We start from the raw sequence: 13,454 nt of genomic DNA, 5'->3' as shown, positions 1-13,454 counted from the left end.
AAATGATGAAATAGCTTTGTTTCTTTGTTTCATTTTAAATGCCATTGTATTTAAATAAGCTGTGACAGAAAAAGGAATTCCTGGTGGGAAAATCTATTCACATGTTACCATATACTCTGGGTAGAGTGGTAGGCAGATAGTTTTTTCACTCATTATTTTCAGTTTTGTCCTCAATGGAAGCATTAGTCATGTTTTCTTACCTTTTTACTTGAAGTACAAGATGGATGTGATTAAACAGTAACATTTTAAAAGACTGCAATGCTATAAAATGCCCTTTCCATATGTGGAGGCATATTGTCAAAATAACTACACCTGTCTCTCTTCCAAACGTTTTGGTGTTCCAAACCATCAAAGAACAGAAAATGTTACATGTTTAAGTATTTTATGACATTTAATTCATCAATCATTTGCACTTAAATTAAAATTCTGTCTCAAACGTGCAAGATTTTTTAACTAGTTTTTTAAAATGCCATAGCTTGAGAATGTGTTGAAGGAGGTCTCAAAACAATGGTTTCAGATGAAATTCTACATTATATATTATTCAGTAATTTTTTATATAAAAATATGATTAAAATGGAAGGCATAATGTAGTTAGTGGGTCCATTAATGCCATTTAAAATACTATTGATGCTGTATTTTGGTTGGTTCAGTGAGAATCAAATTATTTTGGTTGAAGGTGGGCTTGGGCCCAAATATAAATAAATACATACTTTATGCAAATTCATTTGATGATTATGAAATCTAACTATTGTACAATTTTTTTTTCTCCTGGGATTTACAGGTATGAAAATGCAGAAGAGGAAAATAAATTATCTTCGACTTCAGGCAATGTAAGACCAGGGGTTTAGGTCTGTTTTTTCACTGATACATCACAACCAAACAGAAAACTTCATGGCAAAGAGCAAATGCTCGAAAACATTTTTGTACAAAACCAAATTCAGTCATTATCATTTTACTTAGCTTTAAATTTATTTAACAAATTATATGAAATTCATGTAATTGATAAAAATATGAGCAGCAGAAAAAGAAATCTCCCTAAACATGTCTATCCAGATGCCTCTAGAAAGTCAAACTATTGTTCGCATAAACTACACTGGTTACTTATTCAATATTCATCAAGAACCTTTTATGTGCCAAACTGTGCAGAAATGGAGAGTGTGTTACATGCAGAGGCTACTCTCAAGGAAGTTATGGTTTGATAGAGGGGATACGGACAAGTAAACAGGAAATTACACTTTAAGTACTATTAAAAAAATCTACATGTGACTGTGGTGATTCCCTGTGTTTATTCATGGCTCATCCCAAGTCTTGGTGGAGTATTATGCCTAGAAACCTTACTTTTTCTAAATACTCATTAAGCTACTTTTTATTTCTATCTTGTCCAACTTCTGAGACTTTGTCATGATAACTGAATGATTCTAAAAGTCTCTGGATTCAGATGAGAAATCAGAAACACTAATTCAGACTCATAGAGGAATCCAAAGGATTATATAACTGAGTTGATGGTCATGCAAAGACAAGAAGCCTTCTCAGCCTAGGCTCAGGCATAATCATGTCATTGTTTTACTTATTAGTAGAATAGCATGTAAAACTCTTTCAACAGTGCCTCTGCTAATAAAGGAGACTATTTCATCTGCTAACAAGATGTGTCTACATCACCACTGGAGCTTCTATTATACCACATCTGAAACAGCACATGGACTTGCATTCAGACACATTTAATCATTTCATGATACTCTAGCCCAAAAGACCAAACTCTACTTCTTAGATCTTTTCCACCTAGTGGCCATTTATCCATCTGCTTCACTCCAATACCATTTCTAACACTTTACCCTTTAGAGGCTCACTAAGTAACCTTTCATTTGGAGCTGATCTAGGTTCTAAACTTAGCATCTAACCACCAAATCCCTTAACCTTTCTTTTTTCTTTTTTTTTTTTTATGAGTAGAAATAATGAGTTGGAATAAGGATTCAATAATTTCCATATCACATATTTGCTATAAGAATCAATTGAGTTCAATGAGATGTGTTTTAACGTTCCTGTTGCAAAACAACCAGTGAATAGCAGATACCCAATAAAATAGTTCCATAAATACTTCTTTTAAAGAATTTTTAAAAACCCAAGATCATTCCTTCCTCATCCAGTCACCTATGATTTTGTTCCCTATGAATCCTGATGTGCAGACCCTTGCTTTCTGCCCCCTAACCAGTTCATAATTACTAAATGTATGCTTATCTTATGGTGCTTACATCATCCTTTTGTATAATTATTTGGCTAGCAGTACTCTCTTCTATTACCCATGAGAATAAGAATAAGGTTTATTAATTTTTGTAAAGTCCTTTATATCTAATATGGTGTCTGTCACATAGTACTGAGTAAGAGTCTAATAAATGGATTTAATTATTGGATACCTGCTCTATTCCGGACACTGCACTCAATTCTGGATATCATAAGGGAACACAACAGATACATAAGGGAACACAACAGGTGCACGATGCAGGCAATAATAAAGGCAATTTCAATAGAAGGTTTTCAATAGAAGGTTTTCAGTTCGTCTGAACTTGGATAAAGTGCCCTGTGACTGGAAGCACAGACGGAGGAGTAGATCCTGGACTTCGCTAGGGAAAGATTCCCCAGAAGAAATTTTGCTTAATTTGGGACCTGAGGATAAGCAGGAATTAGAAAAAAAGAACAGATGACTTATCTCTGGAAAAGAGTCTAGAAATGTGAAGACCTGAATTCCAGGCAGAGAGCATGTCATATCTGGGACTCAATGGAGAAAGTTTATGGAGAAACTGGTGAATTCAGTTTGAATATGTGTGTGGTGCTTGTGGGAACATATAAGGAGAGGGTCACTAGACATTTAGATAAAGAGTCATGAACACTATTCAGAATTTCTGCTATGTGGGATGTAGCAATTTAAATATCAATAGCTTGAAAGAGCCAATGAAACTTTGAAGTCACCTAGAAGAACTGAGGTGGATAAGAAAAAGGCTCAGGACAGAGCTCAGTGTGTGGGGGGAAAAATATTTAGTGGACAGACTTTCAAGAAATGAGTAAAATATTATACATATTTAATCTCTACTCAGACATTTATTTTATACTAAAATGCCCTTTTCCCAGAACTCTTCTTACATTTTCAATTATTTATATTCTTATTTATTTTTACTAATATTTACTCAGATATTATATTTACCCTTTCTCAGTAGTACTCATTTCAGTTATTTCCTGAATATTTGTTTTAGCTAGAAATTTCTCTTTGATAAGGAATTTATTAACAGTGCCCTCAGACTGTGTTTTAAGTTTTGCTGTTCTCCTACCCATATTTTAAATAGAAGTAGAAATAGTAAAAGTGAAGACTATCAATCCATATTCTGTATATTAATCCCTATATACAAAATGTTCTAATAGATGATAATTTTTAGTTACCATCATTGTCCTCAATTTTTCTTCAGCATCCAAAGAAACATAAACTGTTCATAGTGATCAAAACAATTTTGTAATTTGTATTGTAACTGAATTACAAAACAGGAAAAATTTTGTTTTTGTTTTGTTTTGTTTTGTTTTGTTTTTAACAAAGGTACCTTCAGTAATACTTCCCAGACCCATCATTATGTAATTCTATATAATCAGAGGAAATTCAGTTTACTTGGCAGAAAAGCAAGGACTTTTGAGGTTTTTTGTTGTTGTCTTTTTCCCCTAAAGAACCTGAATTTCCAGTTACCTGTGATGATCTACAACTCTAAAGGCCACCTGAATCTCTGTGTTTCATAGTTAAAATGATTTCCTATACTAGGAAGTGGTACTAATTCCCATGAGATAATATATTTAAGAAACCAAGAGGATCTTTTTCCATTAGCTTACCAGTCGGAGCAACAGTATAAATAGTATGTCTGGATTTCAGAAAAGCTTTTAAGAGACACTTATCTTTGAGGATTAAATGGAGAAATATAGACCATAAGTAGCAGAGTTCGCTGTGTCTATAGGGAGTAGAAAGAAAGTGTCTAAAGAAAATTGTTTATTATTTTACTAGCAATGAATTAAATTAATAACTATTAAAATACCACATTTTTATGTGTTTGCTATGGTCCATGTACGATGCTAAACGGTTTATGTGTTTTATATAATGACAATGTGTGTGGAAGAGATTTCAGCCTTTGAGTCAAAAATTTGATGAGGCTGTCAAAATATATAATGAAGAATGAAACTATAACTGTAGGTTATTTGTTCAATAATGAAGACAACACTAATCCCTGGAGAACTAGGGTCCAAGTCTAGTATCCTGCGTTTATAAGATCTGTGACAGACTGGGCACAAAGGTGGCTTGGGTGATATAGGTATTCAAATCCATGTCATGTAAAAACAGGCAATGCCTGGTAGGATGGAGTATGTGCAGTTTTCTGGCAAATATCCTATGTTTTAAACATCAGTTAAGAGGACACATTGCTAATCTCCCCAGGGCCCATTCCACTGATGAACATTACAGACAAGTTCTTTCCTCTGAGACAAGCAGCATATGGAGTAAAAACTTAATTAAAGCAGCAACAGAGCACCAACCAAGAGATAGAGGAAAACAAAGGGTGCAGGCAGAAGGGATAGTGATGCAGAGAGTGAGACAAGATGAAGAAAGAAGCCAGAAAGGGAGAATAAGAGGCATGCTGACAAGGGAGAAAATCCTGGCTGCTCATCCACTTCTCTAGGGACAACACTTTCTGTCCCTGCCTACCAACATTCTTTTTGAAGATGTATTCATTAGTGATTTAGTCAACAGAGTTTTTTGAGAACCCATCATCTCTTACAACTGGGAGCAAGCATATAGCAGTGGACACAGATGATAAAGTCCTTGCTCTCCTAGAGTGTATATTCTAGTAGAAAGAACAAATTTTATGTATAATTTTCATTTGATTTACATTTTAAAATGTTATACTCACTACCTTGTAAACTGTGAGTTTCAGAGAGGGAAAGGTGGGAACCATGAGATCTGGCTAGATTATTGTAGTTAATTCAAGAGAAAGATAATAGTGAGGAGATAATAGTAGAAATGGAGTGGAATGGATGGGCAGGAGATAGATGCTGTGGGTAGCATCCCAAAAAACTAATAATGGTAGATGTGAAAAAATAAGCTGAAGATTGAGTCAAATCACTTTATCTGGAATTGTTAGTACAATCAATGTTGCTAAGATATGAATATAGAACAAAATGGTTTTGAACTCTAATCTCTAAAAAAGTTCTTTTTTGTAAGTACAAAGGAATGGAATTCAGCTACAAAAAAAGACTGAATTTTGCTATTTTTGTTTTTTTTTGTTTGTTTTTGTTGTTTTATCTACAACAACTTCTTCCCGAATATACAATGCTTATATTTGGTTTATGAAAACTGGCTTTCATTTCTTCCTTATGTAATTCAGTAGATACACCAGTGAGTGATAGAACTTTTTATTGTCATAGCAAAAGCATCAGACTCTATTATATGGTCTTCAGAAAAAAAAAATCTACTCAACAAACCCTTCTTGTCTATTTTTATCCCATAGGTACTGATCACTGTTCCCCAAATGGTATATAAATCATTAATAATTAATAGAATAAATTCTATCCAAGTATCCCATAGGTACTGATCACTGTTCCCCAAATGGTATATAAATCATTAATAATTAATAGAATAAATTCTATCCAAGTATACACTAAATGTATATAGATAGCTCCTGCTTTTAGAAAACCTAACCTGCTCTAGATATCATATAAATGAATTAAGATGTGACAAAATATCTTTTGTGTTAAAACATTTTTTACATAAAGAATTTTTAAATATTGAACTCCTAATGGAAGTTTTAAAAATATTCAATTAATAAGAGTTGTGAATATGACTTTAGAAACATAAGGAAACATGCAAAGTAGTATATGTATTTTAAAATAATTATTTCACAAATATTTATGGAGTGTTTCCTCTATGGCAGCACTCTAATAAACCTGGGCAGACACAATAAAACAATAAGAAAGATACAATCTCTGTTCTCGTGGAATTCGTTTTCTATTAGAGGAAGAAGGTGTCAGGTAGGAATAATTTCCTCTGCTCTTCAAGGTCCTTCTAGCTGGACTAAGAATCAAATTGACATGAGATAGAGTAACAGGAAGAAATCAAATTTAATAGTATATATCCAGGGGAATCCACACAGATGTGGAAATTTCAAAGACAGTGAGGTAACATGAGGCTTGTAAGAGCTAAGGAAAGGGACTTTCATATTGAGAACAGAAAGAGCAGAAAGACCTATTAGCTGGAAGGTGAGAGGAGATGTTTGGAAAACAAAGTTTACCATGTTATGTAGATAAATTTCTTAGGTAAGGCCTAATCTCTGTTAATAGCTCTCTGCCTGATATACACAGACAGTTGATGGGGAGGTAAGGAGCCTTTCCTGAATCTGTTAGGTATTGCTTTTAGCTCAAAATAATATTCATGCCAGAGTGGCCCATCTTTGGACAGCTGGCCTTTGGCCCCTATACAGCTGATACACAGGAAGTACAGATAACTTCAGATAACAAGAAGTTATAGAAAAACACATAAAGAAAGGAGATAGAATGTGACCAAAGAAATGGGTGATGGAAGGCAGTAGTCAGACAGTCCTCTCTGCAGTGGTGACATCTCAGGAGACACTTGACAAAGAGAAAGTGTCAGCCATGTGAAGATTTGTTTCACTGACTCCTTTGACACAACACTCCAAGCAGTCATTACTAGTCAAATGTTCATTGGTTATTTCTTGCTCTAAGTATTCTGGGAGATGTAGAAGGATCTGAGGTAAAAAGCATTGAATGTAGTTATGGAGACACATTTAACAATATCAAACATCACAAGATTGTAACATGGAGATAGAAAAGGCGAAAGATTTATGCGATCTGGAGAGAAACCAGAATTGAAACATGGAGATAGAAAGAAGACTTATAACATTCCAATTCCACTTTTCTTTTTAATATTTTGGAACCTCAGTTTCCTCATTAGTAAAATAAAATTCAGCTAAATGAACTATTAGATTCCTTCCAAATTTTGTGGTAATTCCAAGAAAAAAATGAAGTAGGTTAAAAAATAAAAATAATACAATGAGTTTTTCACATTTGGATAAAAAAATTTGAGCAAAAATGTGCCTGGAGAGGGCTCTAAGATCCCTCCTCTTCTGATGGTGAGAGTCTCATTTTGGTTTGTTTTCTGTGTGTTCCCAAAAATAAGATCTACAGCTTCAGTGATTTACTTGGAAAAAAAAAAGTACACAACACATAATTCAATTATCCATTTAAATCTTCACTTTTTGTATCTCTTGTTACTTAAACAATTTAGGTTGTAACTTTAAGTCTATTGATTTCTGTTTTTCCCTCTGACAGAGGTCTTATAAACCAAAAATGATTCATCTCCTCACAATGAAAGTATTTCTATATTCAGGATGTATTGCCATAGAGGGTAAAAAATCAATAGAACAATTCCTGTTTAGTGAAATTTCTTAATAAGAAACATTATTCATTTTTAAATATATAATATTTACAGTCATTAACAAAAGCTTTACTGCAGAAGTATAATTCTCCTTAAGGACTGACATATGCCCTTGTCTAAGAGATCTTTTTAGGACTTAATTATTTGCATCCAATTTCTCATAAGCACTTATTATCCCTTTAAATATGATGCTGGCCTATGGCAGGATGAGAAAGGGTGAGAAAATTCAATAAAAATTGAATATTCTAGAAATCATATATGGTTTTATCAGCTATTCATAATGAAAAATAAAACATAGTAAGAGCAAAGTAAAACATATTAAGAGCATATAAAATAAAATTAACAGAAGAAATTACAGGAAAATACATCCAAGAAATCACTGCTTCTGGAACATGAAATGGACATAGATGTAGCCATCAGAGAGAACAATCAGGTTCACTATCTTAATTTTTTCCAGCATCACAGAGCTATATAGAACCAGCCTTCCAGAAGTCATGGGATATTATAGTTACAGTAGAGTAGCAATTATAAAAAACTTGGCTGATTATGGAACCACTTGGAGCCCTCTATAAGATAGCAGTTTTCTGGACCCTGTTATCTTGAAATTATGGTTTTAAATGCCATGTATGGGAATCAGTGATCTAAAAGAGACAACAGAATCTTCTTGAATGATGCAGGGGCACCCACAGTTTATAACATGGTACATCTTAAATTCTGAGATGGCATGAAAATAAACTCTAGGTGCGTTCTTGGAATGAAATCAGCCTCTACTTTTCTTGAAAGTTTCTCTTTTTTCCCCATTATCATTCCCCTGAGGAGATTTTGCAATATTGTTTTTCTTAATTGCCTTCACTTCGTAAAATTTTAATATCACCAATAACTGCATATCTGTTTATGCACCACTATATGTATATCAATGCTTTATATATAAAAAGAGGTGCTTTCTCCTGATCAAGAACCAATTTTTGCTCTCTTGGAGGCAATATTGCCCTATTGATAACACAAGTCCTAAGTAATATTGGGTTCAGGCTATTAACCAGACTCCACTCCAGGAGCTTAATAGACATGGGTTTTATTTGCACTCAGGTCTTTTACAAACTTTTTGGAGCTGTAAGACTTTTAAAACTTGTTGAAGGGATGACGACATTCCCTAAGCATTCACACTAAGGTAAACAGCTCTTTAACAAAATGCATTTTAGAAAAGTACTTTAGAAAGACTGGAAAAAAGATCAGAAATAACTCTATCAGTCATTTTTATTCAGGAAAACAGAACCCAGTATAAGTATGTAAAGTATATAAAGCAGAAAGAGATTTAATAATAAAAATTAATAAAAATTATAAAAATAATAAAAATAATAATAAATAAATAATAAAAATAATAAAAATTGTGTCACCAACTTAGATGTGATCTAGAAAAGCCAGAAGTTGCTATTAGTGCTCAGAAGTCAGGAAATGGAATTGTTGCCAATTACAAGTACTTCCTATTTTCCAAATGTACAAGAACATGAACAAAGGATGTTGAGAATGTCAAAACACAAAGGAGGTGGAGGAAATAAAATAGGAGGAGGAGGCCAAAGAGAGGAGGTGGATGAAGAAGAAGAAAAACTAGAAGTTCAAAACAAAGCAAGACTGAATCAAGAGTCAAGTTGTATCACTTACACCTTGTCCTCATACGAAAATAAACTCCAACTTGTCTAACTTCTTCCCCCTCTTTTAGAGAGAGGATGCAATTTCAAACCTATTTCACAAAACTGTTTGGAAGATTCAGAACCACTAGATGAATATAATCCTGCTGTCAGCTAATGACACTTATCCTCTAAAATTTAAAGTAACTGTGCATAAACACCACCCCATGGGCACCGAGAGCCTAGAATCCCATGGTGTCTGGCAATTCAGAGGGTAAAAGAATTTTTTTTCTTTTTTTTTTGGTTTTTAACGCCTTCATAACAAGCATATACTCTATCTGCTTGATTTATAATTCCTATCATCTACACCTGTGTCACTTTTTCCCATACTCTGTCATCAGTCATTGAACCCAATTCCTTTTCCTTCATTTTCCCCGGTTTCTATTTTGAGCAAATATCTCTGAGATGGAATTTTATATTTCCATGTGACTCTACCTCCTTCTCATAAAAAAAGAAAGATATAATCACCCTCTTTCCCTTCCATTTTCTCAGATCCCCAGAATGTTGGACATTTCCATACCCCTTATTTTACTCTGCAAAGGAGTTTAGATCTTCTCTGTAACTTTGCATGTCCAAAGGCCCAGCAATATTTTTATAAAACAAAAACACCAGTTACTTTGGGTCTCAACCTTTTGCTCTATGAGACTGGCAGAAGCTCTAAAATTTCTCTTCCTTTCCCTCTAGACTCCAAGTGGAAACAAGCAATAAAGATCTATATTTCCCCACCAATATGAAATTATGGCCACGTCACCAAATCTAGTAAGTCAACTATTGCTTTCAGTTTTAATTAACTTTTTAAAAGTGATCTTTTTATTAAAAATTAAAGGATTATTCATGCAATAAATACACTACTACCGTTATTAGTGTTGTTAAAAGAGTTCTAAGACATGTCCCATCTGTGTAATGCTCTAAAATGTTTTGGATATCTAGAAACATGGTTTTATATGTGTGCATTTTTCCTGCAGAAGTTTTCTCTAACATCCTCTTTAAAGTAGAAGACAATCTTTATCCCTCATTTTCCCCATCACATTATTCTATATAATATGTCACAGTTTCACAATTTATATTGTATCTATTTGCTTATTTACTGACTGTCTGTATTATCAACTTAGAATATTTCTCAAAGATGGGAATTTGTCTAACTTTTTTTTACAGAAGTAGCCCTAGCAACAACGTACTTCCTGATACTTAGTAAAGCCTTCTCATATTCTTATGGAATGAATGAATGAGGAAACAAAGGAGGGAGATGGATCGGTGGGAATAAGCATCAGTTCCCTACAGATGTTTGATGATTTTGCTCACCTGTAAGAACAGGTAAGTGCCATGTTTTTGTAGATGTATGACTTTGAGGGTCAATAGACAGGGCCCTGAAGAATATACTAAGAGGTCCCACACTCGAGATAGAAATCTTTGATATAAGCCCTGAGCTTCTTCTTTTTTTTCTAAATTTTTATAAACATATATTTTTATCCCCAGGGGTATAGGTCTGTGAATCGCCAGGTTTACACACTTCACAGCACTCACTATATCACATACCCTCCCCAGTGTCCATAACCCCACCCCCCTTCTCCCAACCCCCCTCCCCCCAGCAACCCTCAGTTTGTTTTGTGAGATTAAGAGTCACTTATGGTTTGTCTCCCTCCCAATCCCATCTTGCCTAAGGCCTGAGCTTCTGTATATGAAACAAGTTCCCTCCTGCCATGGGGTAGTCCAAAGGTCACGGAAACCACAACCCATATGACATAAGACATCCATCTTCTATTCGTTGGTAAGTAAAAATGCATAAACAAGACTTCCTCTTCCCTCACCTGCCACCAAAGGTTATCCCTTTTCTAAATACAGCTGCTTCTTATCCTCCAAGAAAAAAGTTAAGTGAATTCGTACTGTTGTACACAAGGTTATACAAGAGTGGACTTGACCAGCCACCATTGCTGGCTTTGAAGATGGAAGTAGGCCATGAACCAGGGAGTACGGATGGGGTCCAAAGCTAAGAAGGACTCCTGGCTGACAGACAGCAAGGAACCAGGTACTTCAGTCCTTTATCAGTATGGAAATTCTGCCAAAAACTTGAATAATCCTAGAAGTAGATTCCTCCCACTCCAGAACCTTCACATAAGAGGTCAGCTGACTGACACCTTGATTTCTGCTTGGTGAGAACCAGAGATAAGAAACCAACTGAATCTACTAAGACTTCTGACATACAGAACTATGAACAATAAATTTGTGTTGTAAGCAGCTAAATTTGTGGTTATAGCAGCAGTAGAAAACTAACACATGGTGTAAACATTCACATATGCCTTGTCATTTAAAAAGGAACGCAAGACCCTGTGATCCAAATGATCTTCCTTACTGTTTAAGCTGTTGCTGAAACACTACAATTAGTTGTTAAAGGTCGTCTTTGAAGTAGAATGTTACCAGGATGGAATAACAGTCAAATCTAGTAATGTCTAGAAAGGCCAGCTAATGATTTAACCTAACTCAGATTAGCTTTAGTAATTTAGCAGGAACCTAAAGAAAGGGAATGAATACAGGACAGGTTAGCACTGGCAGAGGGTTTGAAGAAAATACAAACAGGGCTTGTCCATTGATTGCAGGCCTATTTAAGGCACAAGGACAAGGCAGGAGGCAGCAGGGAAGGAAGGGAAAGGAACTGGAAGCATACTGAAAGAGGAGAAATGCAAGCAGAGAGGAACTGGAAGCATACTGAAAGAGGAGAAATGCAAGCAGAGAGGAACTGGAAGCATACTGAAAGAGGAGAAATGCAAGCAGAGAGGAAAAATGATCTCTGCTTCAAAACCTGTGAGGAGTTAGTTCTGTTTATATGTATTGCAGATTCTAATATATGTGTGTGTATATACATATATAGCAAATTCAAAGTAAGAGGAGAAAGCTTAGTCAAATCTAAAATCAGCTAAGGGCCTGCATTGACAAATGAAGAACTTGCTTATATTCCCAGCAAAGTGCACAAAATTTAAAATAAAAATAAAAAAGTTACAGTCATATGACTTTTTAGAGTGCATAACCTTAGTTTTGCACACTGGCACTATGGTAGCTAATGAAGTTTACTCAAGGTGTGGTTATACCTAATACAGTACACACTAATTCATTAAAAAGTTAAATATGATTTAGTTATACTAATACTCTGTCAACATGTGTCATTAATAATCTATCAGTATGAGAGAGCTTCATATATCAGACTGGAAAAACTTAATGGAATATACAGCTTCAGGAAAACAGTTCCGAATGGAGAACTTGGATCACACCTAAAGCAGACACTAAATAGTCTGTTCTGCTTAGCTCAAGACATACTATGGGATATAAAAAGATAAAAACAATTAAAAAATGGTAAAAAATTAAAAGAACTCTTTATTCATAGATTTTAAAGAACATTACCAAAAAAGGGAGGAAGATAAATTGAAACCTAATTTAAAGGTCCTTAGATTATAAATAAACATACAGTGATAATAACAGTAATAACAATTTATTCAGCACTTTCTGTTTACTTCATAGTCATGTTACCAGGCAATTATATTAAGGATTTTTAATCTTCCCGGTCCTGTGAGGTAGGCATTATTATCTAAGTTGCCAAGGCAAGGAAAGTGAGGAGAATGGCAAGTACTGTTTGCTCATAGTCACAACTAGTAATTGGCAAGGCAAACATTTGAAAACAAAATTTTCAGACATATTAGACACCCGTGCTTCATCAAAACCTTAATAATGAGATTATGCTGAGTGAAATAAGTCAAGCAGAGAGAGTCAATTATCATATGGTTTCACTTATTTGTGGAGCATAACAAATAGCATGGAGGACAAGGGGTGTTAGAGGAGAAGGGAGTTGGGGTAAATTGGAAGGGGAGGTGAATCATGAGAGACTATGGACTCTGAAAAACAATCTGAGGGGTTTGAAGTGGCGGGGGTGTGGGAGGTTGGGGTGCCAGGTGGTGGGTATTATAGAGGGCACGGATTGCATGGAGCACTGGGTGTGGTGAAAAAAATAATGAATACTGTTTTTGTGAAAATAAATAAATTAATTTTTAAAAAAAAAGAAATTTGTAGTGGGTTAAAAAAAAAACCTTAATAATGTCTATTTCTAAAAACATCAAAAACTAATAATGACTGTATGCTGGCTAATTGAGCAATAGTAATTAAAGCAAAATATTATACAAAATAATTTAAAAAAAAAAGAAACTGAAACCAACAAAATAAAATAAAAAGTACCTCAATCTTTATTTGATCATTTCTTCACCTATATTATTAACATAGTTTAACAATTGATGAGCAAAACTGCAACCCCTACA

This window comes from Mustela putorius, unplaced genomic scaffold (genome assembly GCF_011764305.1).
Source record: "Mustela putorius furo isolate JIRA1106 unplaced genomic scaffold, ASM1176430v1.1 tig00003846_pilon_pilon_pilon, whole genome shotgun sequence".
In the NCBI taxonomy this organism is placed as follows: Eukaryota; Metazoa; Chordata; class Mammalia; order Carnivora; family Mustelidae; genus Mustela; species Mustela putorius.
This window is presented reverse-complemented; position numbering follows the sequence as displayed.